This window comes from Bolinopsis microptera, chromosome 7 (genome assembly GCF_026151205.1).
Source record: "Bolinopsis microptera isolate Bmic1 chromosome 7, MBARI_Bmic_1.0, whole genome shotgun sequence".
NCBI classification, from domain to species: domain Eukaryota; kingdom Metazoa; phylum Ctenophora; class Tentaculata; order Lobata; family Bolinopsidae; genus Bolinopsis; species Bolinopsis microptera.
In genome coordinates this window covers 4,155,814-4,169,698 of record NC_087078.1, presented here as the reverse complement: position 1 = coordinate 4,169,698, position 13,885 = coordinate 4,155,814, and the positions used below count along the sequence as shown (strand labels likewise).

The 13,885-nt window shown below is 39.2% G+C and overlaps 1 protein-coding gene across 1 annotated transcript in view; it reads left to right on the top strand.

The window, feature by feature from the left end:
* The first annotated feature begins 1,079 nt into the window (after positions 1-1,079).
* The window catches only part of LOC134818978 (alpha-actinin, sarcomeric-like), a 136,659-nt gene continuing 123,853 nt past the window's right edge, over positions 1,080-13,885 (top strand). Inside the window, exon 1 of the mRNA XM_063828718.1 lies at positions 1,080-1,099. The gene's annotated coding sequence lies outside the window, so the exon portion shown is untranslated. The remainder of the gene's footprint in view (positions 1,100-13,885) is intronic.

The following is a 13,885-nucleotide window of genomic DNA, read 5'->3' as shown; positions in this document are numbered from 1 at the left end:
CTGTTTCTTGGACCTGTTATCTCAGTCCCTAATGTAGCAGACATCACTGTATCTGCAGTTGCTTTTGCTGCAATTCTAGTGTGCAGTAGCGCAATTCAATTTGCCTCTCTATCATATACTGCTCAGATACTTAGTAGAAGTGCTGTGACGGATGTGGCCATGTCAACTGCTATGAATGTTTGGAACATGGGGTATAATGCAGGTGCTGTTCTGGGACCAATCTTTGCTTTGAATCTTCATAGGATTTCTTTCTTGGCAGACTTCAAAACAGTTTTTGCGATAGGAACTCCTTTCTTTATTTTCTCAAGTTTAACTGTTCTCATAAAACTACTTCATCAGAAATTTGGACAGGAAGCTAAATACCCACAGTGATTCAGGGGACAATGCTATTAATCGTGATGATAAATGATTATTTTTTGTAAACAACAAACAAGAAGACCAAAACTACACGGGTATAGGTAACCAGACTGGGACCAAGATATTGACACTGAAAGCTGCAAGCTTATTTCCGACTTTATCACCACTATGGAATAGAAATGTTTATGTTACAATTTGATTGCTGATGTAATTTCATATTTGTTATGGTTTCTTTTAATTACATATGGAGTTTGTTAATCCATTCAGGGGCGTGCCCAGGGGGGGGGGCGATGGAGGCGGTCGCCGCCCCCTTTTTGAAATGTTGACCTATAATTTTTTGTCGAAAATTGCTTTTTATAGCAAAAAAATATTTTTATAAAAAATTTTATAAAAATTTTCACAAAAAAAATTAAACGACATCAAACACAAGTATTACTTTTTAAACATATGTACTAATTTCGAGCTAATTGAATAAGGCCGTTACACATGCCTTGTGCATACATTTTCCATGGGATGGCTGCCCTAATTCTAGGTAGCCACCCCTTCATGGTTGGGAATCAGAAATGGCAACACATGAAGAAACAGTTGAAGCTTAAAAGAGTCAAGAGGTTAGTCATTAGTGATTAGAGAGAGGCAGATTAATATGGGAAAGAGGAGCTAAAGTATCTACTTTGATCTAGTATCTTCATGTACAATGTTAGATGACTGATCTTCAGCGCTGCTATATAACAAATAATTTGAGGTATGTGTAATGTTAAACGATAATGTCAAACGATAACTGAAACTGTTAAACGATAACTGACGTTAAGTGACACAGCACAGACCCGAGAAGTCCTGCTTCTCCTTCCACTCTACACAAATCTATAAAGGGAGTCAGACCCAAAAGTCTGAACATTTCCGGTTGGTGATTAAGTTTTTTTAGAAGATACAAACTCCTTTTTTCCTTTTGTGAATGTCTGGTAATAGTAGTATACCAAGAAGCCAGAGTGGGAGAGGAGGTTCCATGGATACACTCAGTCCTCACCCCAACAAGAGGAATAAAGCTAAGTCAGAAAGCGATACTAGCTCGCCCTTAATTAAGGTGAGCAGAGTAGCTGAAAGTGCTGCCAAGACGAAACACTGGGACCTTGATAAGTGCCCGTGTAACAGCTCGTCTGGCGGCAAAGTCTATTTGATCGACTGTTCGCGTTGTAAGCAGCAGTGGCATGTTGATTGTCTTAGTATGCGGGGGATCTCAAGGCAGGCCATCAACGCCATGGTTGACTACCTATGTCCCTTTTGCTACGTTGCCCCAGTAAGCACTGCCAGGAACAAGAGATCAGACACATGCTTCTCCTGCAGAAACACAGCAGTCTTACGACAGGCTAACAGTGAATTTGAAGCCTCAGCTGCTGCAGAGAATCTTAATAACATAGGCCTAATCTCAGCATCGCTTGCCTCGGTAGACAGTGAGAAACTCTGCGAGCAAATAGCCAGTCTCGACAGCAACATGGAACGTCTTCCGACTTTTGATCTCCACCTGCAACATCTCCTGATTAAAGAAGACGGGTTGAAGTCCCATCAGGCTCAAATGAAAAAGTTAGAAGCAGCACTGTCCTCATCATCCAGCTCTGCCACAGACCCTCTAGCCAACAGCATCGAGCAGCTGAACCAGCAACTTGCACAGCTTCAGTCGCATCAAACTACAGCATCTGAAACACCTGCTTGCACTGCCACTCATGAGCTACTTGAGAGAGTCTCACAAGAACTGAGTGAGCATTCCACCCAACTTAACAACTTAAGCAGTCAAATACAGGATTCTAAAGCATCTCCTCAATCTAAAGCACCACCTGTAGCCCAGTACCCCTCTCCTCCAGTGCAGGCTCCTCCGGGGTACGAGTTAACGAATAGTGTTCGTGTCCTTCCACAACCCCCTCTCATTGTGTTTTTGACGGAGGAGAAGCCTAGTTCATCCGTCTGCATCGCTTAATCGAGTTGAAAATTTAGCCAATAACAATAGTAGAGGCTCTTACGGGCAAAAAGGCATGTTTTCTGCTACGAGTTTAGAGACCTAACCGCTAATTGGACACAATAGTAGAGGCTCTTACGGGCAAATAAGGCACTCTTCTGATGGAGCCCCTAGGCTCCTGGGATGATTGTTTTATGGACTAGTAATTAGTGCCGCATCGATAGCCGATCTCAAATGCCACTATGGAGGCTGTATGGCCATGTGCTGACGGTTATTTGCTTTTTCCCGCGCACCTTGCTAAATCACAAAGTAAACGCTCGAATTTGATTTCAAAATATTCATACAACTTCTAGATACCTACTTGACAATATTACGTAGCCAGATTTACCTCTGTTGCTTATCTCTTGGTGTTATGACCATTCAAAGTTTCAGATTATCACGTGACACATTATGTCACAGTAAATGCGCGCAAGAAAAACTTTCACGCATATTTTTGATTCGGCGCAAGCGCGTTCCGCACAATTACTACAAAAAGGACCAGGAATTATCCGACGAGTTACACTACGTCATTTAATAGACATTTATTATTATGTGTGATACGAATGGTAACGAAACTTGTATCATACGAAACAATGATTTAAAAAACAAGCTGCTATGATAAATGTTGCTATAAATCAGTAAGAACTACCTCGATGTAAGCATATTAGGGGTCGTTCACATAATACGGAATCACCGAGAGGGGGGGGGGGGGTTAAATTAAACGTTGTTCAGGACGTGATTACGTAATATATTACATTGGCTGTTACATTCCATACATTGAGTTTTACGGGGCTAAATTTGAACTTTAACAAGTTCTCTGTTTTAGTGTTCTGCTCTGGTGTTAGTTGGCATAACAAATACACCATTCGCAGCTTTAAATGTGACTGATCAGTGACGGGGAAGATGTAATTGTAAAATAGCATTTAGTCCGCTGCATTTCCCTAACACCCAATTTGGATCTTATGTCATGGTCAGTGTAATGAATTCCAACGAATCTTTAGACTAATACCCACCAGGTTCTGAAAATAGCACTTTCAACTGCTTTTAAAAATAAGCTATTTCTAATTTTCGATCTGACTGTAACTTCGTCGATTAGGCGAGGTTTTACCAGATAAAAAACTTTCATATGCCCCGTTTTAAACATCAAACTGTATTTTAATGTAATCAACGCCACAATGTAATAAAAACTATTTGTTTGATCAAAACTAAAAATGTCATAGCTGAAATCGATGAATCAGTTTGATAAAAGTTGAAACTAGTATAACGTGCTTCAAACCCCGGGTTGACACTTGGCCGTAAATCTCTGTTTGACATCTAGAGTTCTAAAGCTTACACACAAGAATTCTAGCAAACGTAATGTATTAAGAGAATACAACGTTAAAGAATTAAATTACAAAGAATACAAAAGTAATTTCCACAATCATTGATATAAACAAGATGGATGTTGACGTCTTATTTCGCTGAAGGTACTTTTGTAGAGTATAGCTGTGAAGTAGGCTTAATTCTTATATCTTTCCCTAGACCGTCCTCCAATCTGAAGTTATACAATTGTTATGCAATCTGAATTCTGAAGTTGTAGCAATTCGACTCCTAAACACCTTTCCTTTCTGTCAATATTTGAACAGCAGGATAATTCTGTGATTAATAATAGTATGAAACCCTCAGAATTGTAACCACAAGTCTAGATTTATGAAAAGAATTTAGACTTGTGGTTACAATTCTGAGTCTCTATCTGTCCTCTGAAGCATGTCGGTACCACGTGCTCCCACAAATTATGTTTTAAAAACCCGAGGGCCACCCTTAAGGGCTTTGGAACCGGTTTATTGAATACAATATGATATACAAATAAACTGCAATCGTAAAATTTATGTCGATACAAACTGAAATAATATAATCTGTAGTTAAAATAATAATACTGTCACCTAATTAAGATATATGATATAATTTATAAATATTAATTCACACACAAAAACTTTAAATTTTATCAGATTAAAAATGTCCTAATATATGCGTCTCTTATCTTTAGCTAAGAAGTTAGGGGTGCATCCGTTGTACTTCAATTAAAATAATTGATCACGCCGGATCACGATGTTATTTTATCAAAATCAGCTAGCCGTTTAGAATTGATTGCTGAGTTCTGTGCAGGCTGTACGTGGTACTGTGAAGTGGATGTGTGTCTGAAGTGAGCAGTGACAATCCTTGCGAGTGGTTGTTATTATGATGCGCAGAGATCAAGTTGATGGTCAAGAAAGCTAGAAGCACACTGTCATGGGTGTTTAGTGTCTTCAAACTCGTGATAGGACCGTAATGACTACCCTATATATAAGTCTTTGGTCAGAAGCCTACTAGAGTACTGTTGTCCGCTGTGGGACCCTGTTAAGGTGACTGAGATCCAGCTTTTGGAGGGGGTCCAGCGAACATTCACCGATCGTATATAATGCGGCCTGGAAAATATGAACTACTGGGAGAGGCTTTCACATCTAAAGCTAATGTCACTGCAGCGCAGAAGGGATCGGTACACTATTCTGATGATGTGGAAGATCCTTCACAATGTTGTCCCCAATTGCAGCAATATAAGGTTCACAAAAACATCCAGACATGGTACCCGAGCAATCATCCCTTCCCTGTCTAGGTCGAGTTCCTCGAGCAACCAGACACTCTATGACAGCTCATTTGCTGTAAGAGGACCAAAACTGTGGAACAAAGTGCCTGATAATATTAAAGCTGAGCTACGTTTGAGTCGTTTAAAGTTAGTTTGTCCAAGTTTATTGCTTTGATACCGGACAACCCTCCGACTTCCGGTTATAGCTGCAGCTGGTCTAATTCCCTGGTAGACTACTTGCCATCGAGGTGGTCAGAAATCTGATGACCCTTCCTGCTACGAGGATAAACACAACCAAAGTAACAAAAGTTAGTATGATATGTGATTGTGCGTGTTGTGCTGATAAGGCTTTGATTGAGCGATGTTACAGTTTTTGAAAATAAACATATTGCATGTGCACATAAAAACATTTGATAAACATTAGCACACTACAGTAATGCGTACCTTTTTTCGCTCTTGTGAGTGGGTGCATCATATTTCATTTTTGGAAGTCTCCTAAGTGAGAGTCTCCTACAATCAAATATTATAATTAGCATATCGCATTAGGCACTGGATGATATCAGAGTTGAAGTATTAAATCAGATTTCAGAGCGTACAGATTACAGGGTGTTCAAAAATATTGCAAGGATGTACTTTTGAATAACTCTTTTACCACTAGGATTGCAGACTAGGATCAGCTACTACAAAAGTAAACTGCAGTTAAGACAAATGACTTGATTTTGTGAAAAGTTATTGGTAGTTCTAAGGTTTAATGGCTAATTTTGAGTTATATTTTTCTCGAAGAAATATGGGCAATTTATTCCTTTGTCCTATAATATGGCACACCAAACCATAACGTTTTCCTTGGAATTTACTTTGGAAAAACCTGCATGCGCAGTGAGCTAGTAAATTGACGATGATTGAAGTCAAAATTGTGAAACAGTACCAAGGATTAATTAGGTAAATCACCCAAATTTGCCTCGGTAGCTAGGGCACTGATTGTGGTTACTATGGGGCCATGGCAACGTGTTATCGAGTAACAAGACCTTGATTTTAGAATTAAATCCCACCAAACTTGCATAATATCGAAGATCCCCTGTACTTTAAAGTAATGCTTACGACGTTTGTGAAATCATTGTGAATAATGGAATTATCAAATAAATGAAATGGAAAATGGTCTCAAAAAGTCGAAAAATGTGACTAAAATTGTTGTAGACTAAAAATTTGCAAAATTTGTGACTTAAATTATGGTAACCAAATTTATTGTGAACCAAATTTATTGGCCCTAAGGTAATACGAGCAGAAGGCTCAGTCTGCTCAATAATAAAAAATACTGACAATAAATCATTGCTTCAAAGTTGGTTGTAATTGTGGAAAGCTTGAAGGTACACAATTAAGAATAACTAATTTTTACTAACCAGGTTACACTGTTACAGGTAAGACTGTCAGTTTGTTGCAGAGGTACCTGGTACATTAATCAGCCACAGTCATAGTACATGAACTAAAGCATCTGGCTGTGGTGTTCATCGCACTTGTCCACCGACCACTGTAGACTATAGCCCCGCTTCAAATCATCTCCTAAACAGTTTAAAGCTAAAGCAGTTTAAACGAAGAGTAGCACAGTATATTTTTATCAAGAATAGACCACATTAACTACTGTTCACATTGTAGGATTATCTAAGGAATACACTTCAGAGGAATTAAAATCTATGATTGTAAAACAAAATCCTGGAATATCAACACTGTTTAAATGTACCTCTACGTCTACTGATGATAAACTGATCGATATCTTGGCTGTAAAACCTCTCAAAAACAATGCTCAAATCTTTAAGGCAATTGTCAAGGTCAGCAACGTTATTAGATCCATTCTTGCTCAACAACAAAACAAAGTGTATATCGGATATCAGTCTATGTGTAAAGTCTATGACAGTATCTTTGTTCTTAGGTGTTTCAAGTGTCAGGGGTATGTCTCGAAATCTAGGGTTTAGTACGGCAATTGACCCCCCGACAATTGACCCCCCAACAATTGACCGCCCGACAATTCACCCCCCGACAAGTGACCCCCTGACAATTGACCCCCATGTAATTACACTGGGATCAATTGATCGGGTCAGGGTCAGGGTCATGGTCAGGGTCAGGGTCAGGGTTCAGGGTCAGGGTCATGGTCAGGGTCAGGGTCAGGGTCAGGGTTCAGGGTCAGGGTCAGGGTCAGGGTTCAGGGTCAGGGTTCAGGGTCAGGGTCAGGGTCAGGGTCAGGGTCAGGGTCAGGGTCAGGGTCAGGGTCAGGGTCAGGGTCAGGGTCAGGGTCAGGGTCAGGGTCAGGGTCAGGGTCAGGGTCAGGGTCAGGGTCAGGGTCAGGGTCAGGGTCAGGGTCAGGGTCAGGGTCAGGGTCAGGGTCAGGGTCAGGGTCAGGGTCAGGGTCAGGGTCAGGGTCAGGGTCAGGGTCAGGGTCAGGGTCAGGGTCAGGGTCAGGGTCAGGGTCAGGGTCAGGGTCAGGGTCAGGGTTAATTGTATTAAATTATATTGTCGGGAGGCCAATTGTCGGGGGTCAATTGTCGGGGGGATAATTGTTGGTGGGGGGGGGTCAATTGTCGTGGGGGACAATTGTCGGGGGTTAATTGTTGCCCACCCGTTTAAATACTATCTGCAGCTAATGTAGTACATGATTCTAAAACTAATATAAATAATTCTAAAACTCAAATTAAAGTCTTCTAGTCGGTCTAATATAGTACTGCTCAATGGGATGGTGTGGAAATCGCTCATAAAACATTAGTAATGTTTGTGCCTACTATTAAAAGCCAGGGAGTGTTTTAGACGAGATTTGTAGTGAAATCAACAAGAAAATGTACGAGGAAATTCAATCTTGCAATTTAATAAACAAGAGATCAGTAACGAAAGAGAAACCATGCGAATGGTTGGAAACTGTCTGTTGTATATTGGACCAGTTCAGTATCACCTGGCTATGGAAGGCGATACCTCTTGCAGAAGAAATTGACAAGTTGAAAAGTGAGAAGATTTCAGATCAGAGTATTATCATCGATCTTCAGAATAAGGCTATTGAAAAAAGCAACAAACAGCTCAAATCAATGCAGAATACTGTGCAAACGGAGATGAAAAGCTACTTTTCAGTCGTTAGAAAAAGCATCAATGCTGCTTGCGCCCCGAAGAAGATCCACGCTGCAATTAAAAAAGTAGAAAACCAGATTGAGTGAAGCAAGAACGCAATCATTTATGGTCTATCAGAATCAGAGAACGAGCAACTGCTGAGTAAAGTTGAGGAGGTTCTGAATGAAATTAGTGAGAAGCCTTTAGTCAGGGACTGCTGCTGTATTGGAGCTCCGAAAGAAAATGTATCCAGACCAGTAAAGTTCACATTGAGCAGTTCTGACCATGCAACACCAGTGATCAGAAACACCAGTACACTACGCTCAAAGGAGGGGAACAGCTCAGTTTACATCTGCCCTGATAGGACTGCCATGGAACGAAAAGCTTATAAAAAGCTTGTAGAAGAACTGAGACTAAAACGAACTACAGAGCCTGACAAGTTTCATAGAATTAGGAACAATAAGATATTCAGCTTGTAGAGAGTATAACTAGAGGCGAGACTGGCTAAAATTATTATTCCTACTTATCTAAATTAAAACATTATTGTTGATTTTGATCTTGAAGGGACCATAATTTTTGAGGCCATTACTTGCCGATGATGTCAATGTTTATTTCAGGATTACCACTTTTGGAACTCAATAAATGTATCCTTGTATCCTTGTATCCTTGTATCCTTGTATCCTTGTATCCTTGTATCCCATCAGGTCCAGTTACTACAAAATGCTGTAGCCAAAGCTGTTGATAGGCAATATAAACATTACCATCTTGAGGATGAACTGATTAATCTTTACTGGTTGGATAATGGATATAGAGAAGAGGATTGAATTCAAAATCTTACTGCAAAATCTCACAAATCCATACTAGGATTGGCTCCAACTTATCTGCAAGATATGTTCGGATTTATGTTTGGTGTGGGTAGCCTCTCTGTAGTAGCTTCTAAGATGTACAATCAATTTGCTAATTCTTTGAAATCGTTAAAGCTCTTCTAAAAACTTTGTCGAAAAACTATTCAAGTCATATTTGGTGAAAGACCTTCAATTTAAAAAATATAACCTCATTGAATATTTTGAAATGGCCACAACCCATTTAAATATTTTAGTTTCTCTTATTCCGTCACATCTTACTATACATTTCTAACAGAGTAATCGTAAAGTATCAATTAAACCAATTCAGTATCAACAAACTACAATAAACTATGTAGAAGATAAGAGGTATGTCAAAAATAGAGCCGACTCTAGAGGAAAAAGCATATGATAAAAACGATAGGAAATAATATGAATGGGTACTCCACATCAAAAAGAATACATTTAAACATAGTTAGTAATCAAATTACACATCAAAAAGATAACCGAATAGGGTGAAAAGGAGTTTCGAAATGCAACAATAATACTGAAAAACAACCTAGGTATTCTTGTGACAATATGACAGTATTTGCTTTAGCGCTCGATTTTCATATCACGGTGTAAATTTTCGAAAATATGCGCGGCGCACCTACAATTTTGGTTTTATTAAAAATAAATTTTGTGGTCAAAATTATATTTAATATATTTCAATTAATTGTTATTACAAGATATATTACCAAAAATTTCCAAAATATAGCATATAAGTACCAAAAATAAATTGCGCGCAAAAAAGTCAAAATATTTACCACTTTTTTGGATTTTTACCCCCAAAAAAATAGAGGGATTTTTCAAATTTTTATACCATCTTGTGCGGCTGTAATTTAGCTATCTCCATGCAAGTTTTGCCGATATGCCAATAAAATTAACTTGTTCAAAATATCAAAAAACATGGTTTTTTTGGCCTATTTTTGGCCCAAAAATCGGTTTTTTGCAATTTAACCCCCAAAAAGTCAGTCCAATCATCTTGAAACGACTTTTAATCGATTTTACGGTCAAAAATACGTCTAGTAAGGTGTATCTGGGGTCCCTAGCGTATCGTGCAGACAATGGCCGTAAGAGCCTCTACTACAATAGTATGATGTCTAAGGATCGATAATATGTTAAGAAGTAGAGATTTGGCCTTATTAGTCACGTGCTATACCAATGCGCGTTTTAAACTTTGACAGTCTATTACTCTAAGGCAACTAGAGTAATTATATTCAAATTTTGTCAGCAATAAGATCACATCATTTTCTATTTGGTGTGAAAATATGAGCTAGAACGGACATAATCTCGTTGAGTTATAGCTGTTTGAAATTTATGATGAACGCGCGGGTGCCAATTGATAACAACTAAATGCTTTTGCGCGTAGTGCATAGTGCACGTCGAAAATGTGGCAAAAACGCTTGCAGAGTGACAATATTCAAACTTCGATAAAGTATATGAAGTGGGTACTTCTCAGAAAGGAAAAATTTAGGCAAACACGATGTGAGTATTTTTGAGTTGATTTAATACAACTGCAAAAAATTATTCAAACTTCAAGCAAAAAAGTCAAAATTTTTACCACTTTTTTGGATTTTTACCCCAGAAAAAATAGAGGGATTTGTTTTATTTTTATACCATCTTGTGCGGCTGTCTTTTAGCTATCTCCATGCAAGTTTTGCCGACATGCCAACAAAATTAACTTGCTCAAAATATCAAAAAACATGGTTTTTTGGCCTATTTTTGGCCCAAAAATCGGTTTTTTGCGATTTTAACCGAGAAAAATCAGTCCAATCATCTTGAAACTACTTTTAATCGATTTTACGGTCAAAAATACGTCTAGTAAGGTATATCTGGGGTCCCTAGCGTATCGAGCAGACAATGCCCGTAAGAGCCTCTACTACAAACTAAATTACATGTTATACTGATAGCTTGATTGACGATGTCAATCCGTCGAGATCGTCGCTCTGCGAAGCAGAGCAACGATCGTCGACGATCGATGCGAAGCAAGAATGCTAGTTTGCGCGGCGCGTCGAAGCGGCGAAATCCTCCAAACTGATAGCAGGTGTAGAGTTTATAACATACAAATTCTAAATTTCTGACGGCTGACGATGGTAAGTCGCTATGTTTAATTCGGGACTTTTATAGTCTTAAGTCTTGGAGCTCAAAATGTCTTGTGCTGTGGGCCGTATAAGCGGCGCACACCACCGCCCCGCCTTACTGCTTACATTACTTCATGGTTGCAGGGCGGAGCTGGTGCCGTTTGTCTCGGCCTCGAGTGGCGAGTGCTTGCCCATCGAATACACAATTGAAACACTAATTATTTATTGGAATTCTACAGTTTCCAAAACGAAGTACGAGGATATATTAACTTTGAGCTTTGTTTTGGCGACTGCTTTATCGATGGGCGAGTAGGTATTTGTTGTTTAGCAGTGTTGAATATTGGAGCAATTATATAATGTATATCTCCATCATAATATAGGCTAGTGTAAACATATATAATCAATAATACAAACAAATGGTATTAGTAACTCGCTAGATTATAGATGTTATTTAAACACATATGTTTACGTCAATTATTACTAAAATTAATATTCTTTTTGCTTTAATATAATTACATGTCACATAATGGATTAGTTGAATGAAACGTGTGCTACAAATGTCTACGCCTCACGCAAAACTGCGTACCGCTTAGTACTTCATGCTTGAGCGGTACTGCGGTTGACAGTGGCGCGCACTCAATTTAATCACAAATAACGAGCGCGCGGTTTTTTGGAATCTCTCCATTATTATATTAATTAGGTCGCAGTGTTCACGGCCTGTACTGCGTGAACGACAGAAATATCTTTTAAATTATTTTGCTTCTGAAATTTTGGCTCTAGAAATTAAGAAATGTGACATGTAATTGTAAGATATGTATTGACATGTATTATAAGATAACAATTAAATAAATCATGTGCGCGGCGCCTACAGCTGACCTACGAATTTCTGAACAATTTTAAATTGTGGCTGTGTGCGCGGCGTACTGTATATGTGTTTGAAATTGAAATTTGAATTAATTTATGAATATAACATTATGTATTGATTGTTTTGTGGTAAATAAAAATTTTTCTTTCATAAAAAAATTTTTCTTTCATGATGATATCCACTTGGCATCTAGGCTGATAAAGTTCAGAAATTTCTAATGACCAAGTGTGTATCAACTGCTTTGAACCTTCTGTAATGATATCCTTAATCCTATTGGCTTAGCATATAATATATCCTTGCTGTACGGCAAGTTAAACAAGGAACTGAAACTACTAGGTTCCGTACAGGCTCAACGCTACACCCATGTCAATATGTTCATATGTAAGCCTCTTGATTATATAATTCTATAATTCAGTCAAAAAATTTTGTATCATTACTTTCCCTGATTTGGTGAGGTTACTGGATGCAGTGTAAACTTCCTGTTGGTCCACTATTGCCTTTGTGAGCTCGGTGGTGAGTAGCTTGGAAGCTGTGTACTCAGACTGACATTCCTCGTGGGGTTTACCAATGCCCAATCCTCCCAATCTTATTGGTAGACTTAACACGTCCCTCTCTAAGTCTGAAATCTCCCTGCCCAGCATCTTTAGCAGAAGCTTTTGTCTTATATCATGTTCTAGCGGCTCCATAGCTTCAGAGATATGAGGAACAGTCCTTTGAACAAACTTCCATCGGTGTTGTATGCCAGAGATGTAGGCTGAATAGGCTGCTTGAGGCTCAGATTCTGCAATATCAGCTAGCATCTTGATGTCTTCGCACCACCCTTGGACCTTATCGGCTATGTACTGATCTTTGACACCTGTATTGCCAAGTACTGCACCAAGATGCCTTGTGCCTGATGTTATTTGCATATTGAACTCTCCAAACAATGCCTTGGCCTGGTCGATCATCAAAGGGTCCTTCACTATTAGAATGCTTTTAGATGGGTTAGGAAAATAACCATACTTAGGTCCAACTTGGAGCAACTCCTTCCACCACTTATACACTGCCTCCAATTTCCCTCCTGCAGCACTATCATCGACAAACCACACCTGTTCGATGATGTTTCTCAGGCGGTCGATAAGTGGCTTGGTGCTAAGAGCATATCCACCAGTGGCAATATTGTCTCCTTGAGTGAAACCTTCGCAGCTCTTGATGATCACTCCCTTGCTGTTTGCCACAAAAAGGTCTGTTGGTTCTCTGTAGGTGTTATCTCTACTGCGGAGTATAAGTCATCGGAAGATGAGGGAAAGATGGAGAACTTTACCCAACACTCACTTTAAACGAGTATGGAGACAAAAGTTCGCCAGATCAATCCCGAAACTTGGCAAAGAGAGCACAAGAACAGCAACAAAATTCCTCACGGGACATTGTGAACTAAACTACCACATCAATAAGTTTTTTTTTTTTTTTTTTTTTTTTTGAAATTTTTAAAATTATTCAACCAATATACACATAATGTAGCAATGACCCTATATAAAATCAACCCTTTAAGAATTCAAAAATTTCCCTTAACAATCAAAAATTACTCTTGGCCTTGTGGCTCCAAGTTAAGATCTAGACTGTAGTACACAGTAGCGCATTTCGCCGATCTAGCGAGGTTGGTCGCGAGAAGCACAATTAAGTGCGCGGCAAGGACCAGTAACCCATCGCGTTGCTCTATCCAGAGCCCTTTTACTGGGCCGCGCTCAGCCTGTCATTCCGCCAAATTATTAATGAACATAATAGCTTGGGGTCCTCAGGTAAGAGCCCTTGCGCTTGCAGTACACAGTAGCGCGAGCCCACCTCACAACGGTAAAACTGACTGCAGTAAAACTGACTCGTGAAACAAGCGCGCCCGCAGTGGAGCGAAAGGACATGGTTAGGTGAACGCAATGCATTGGCCATTGGCGAGTTTAAAAAACAAACTTTGAATTTATTTTTTCTTTGCAAAGCAAAGCATGAAAATATTTTTCTTCGAAATTGGCTTTGAAGCAAAAATAATAATGT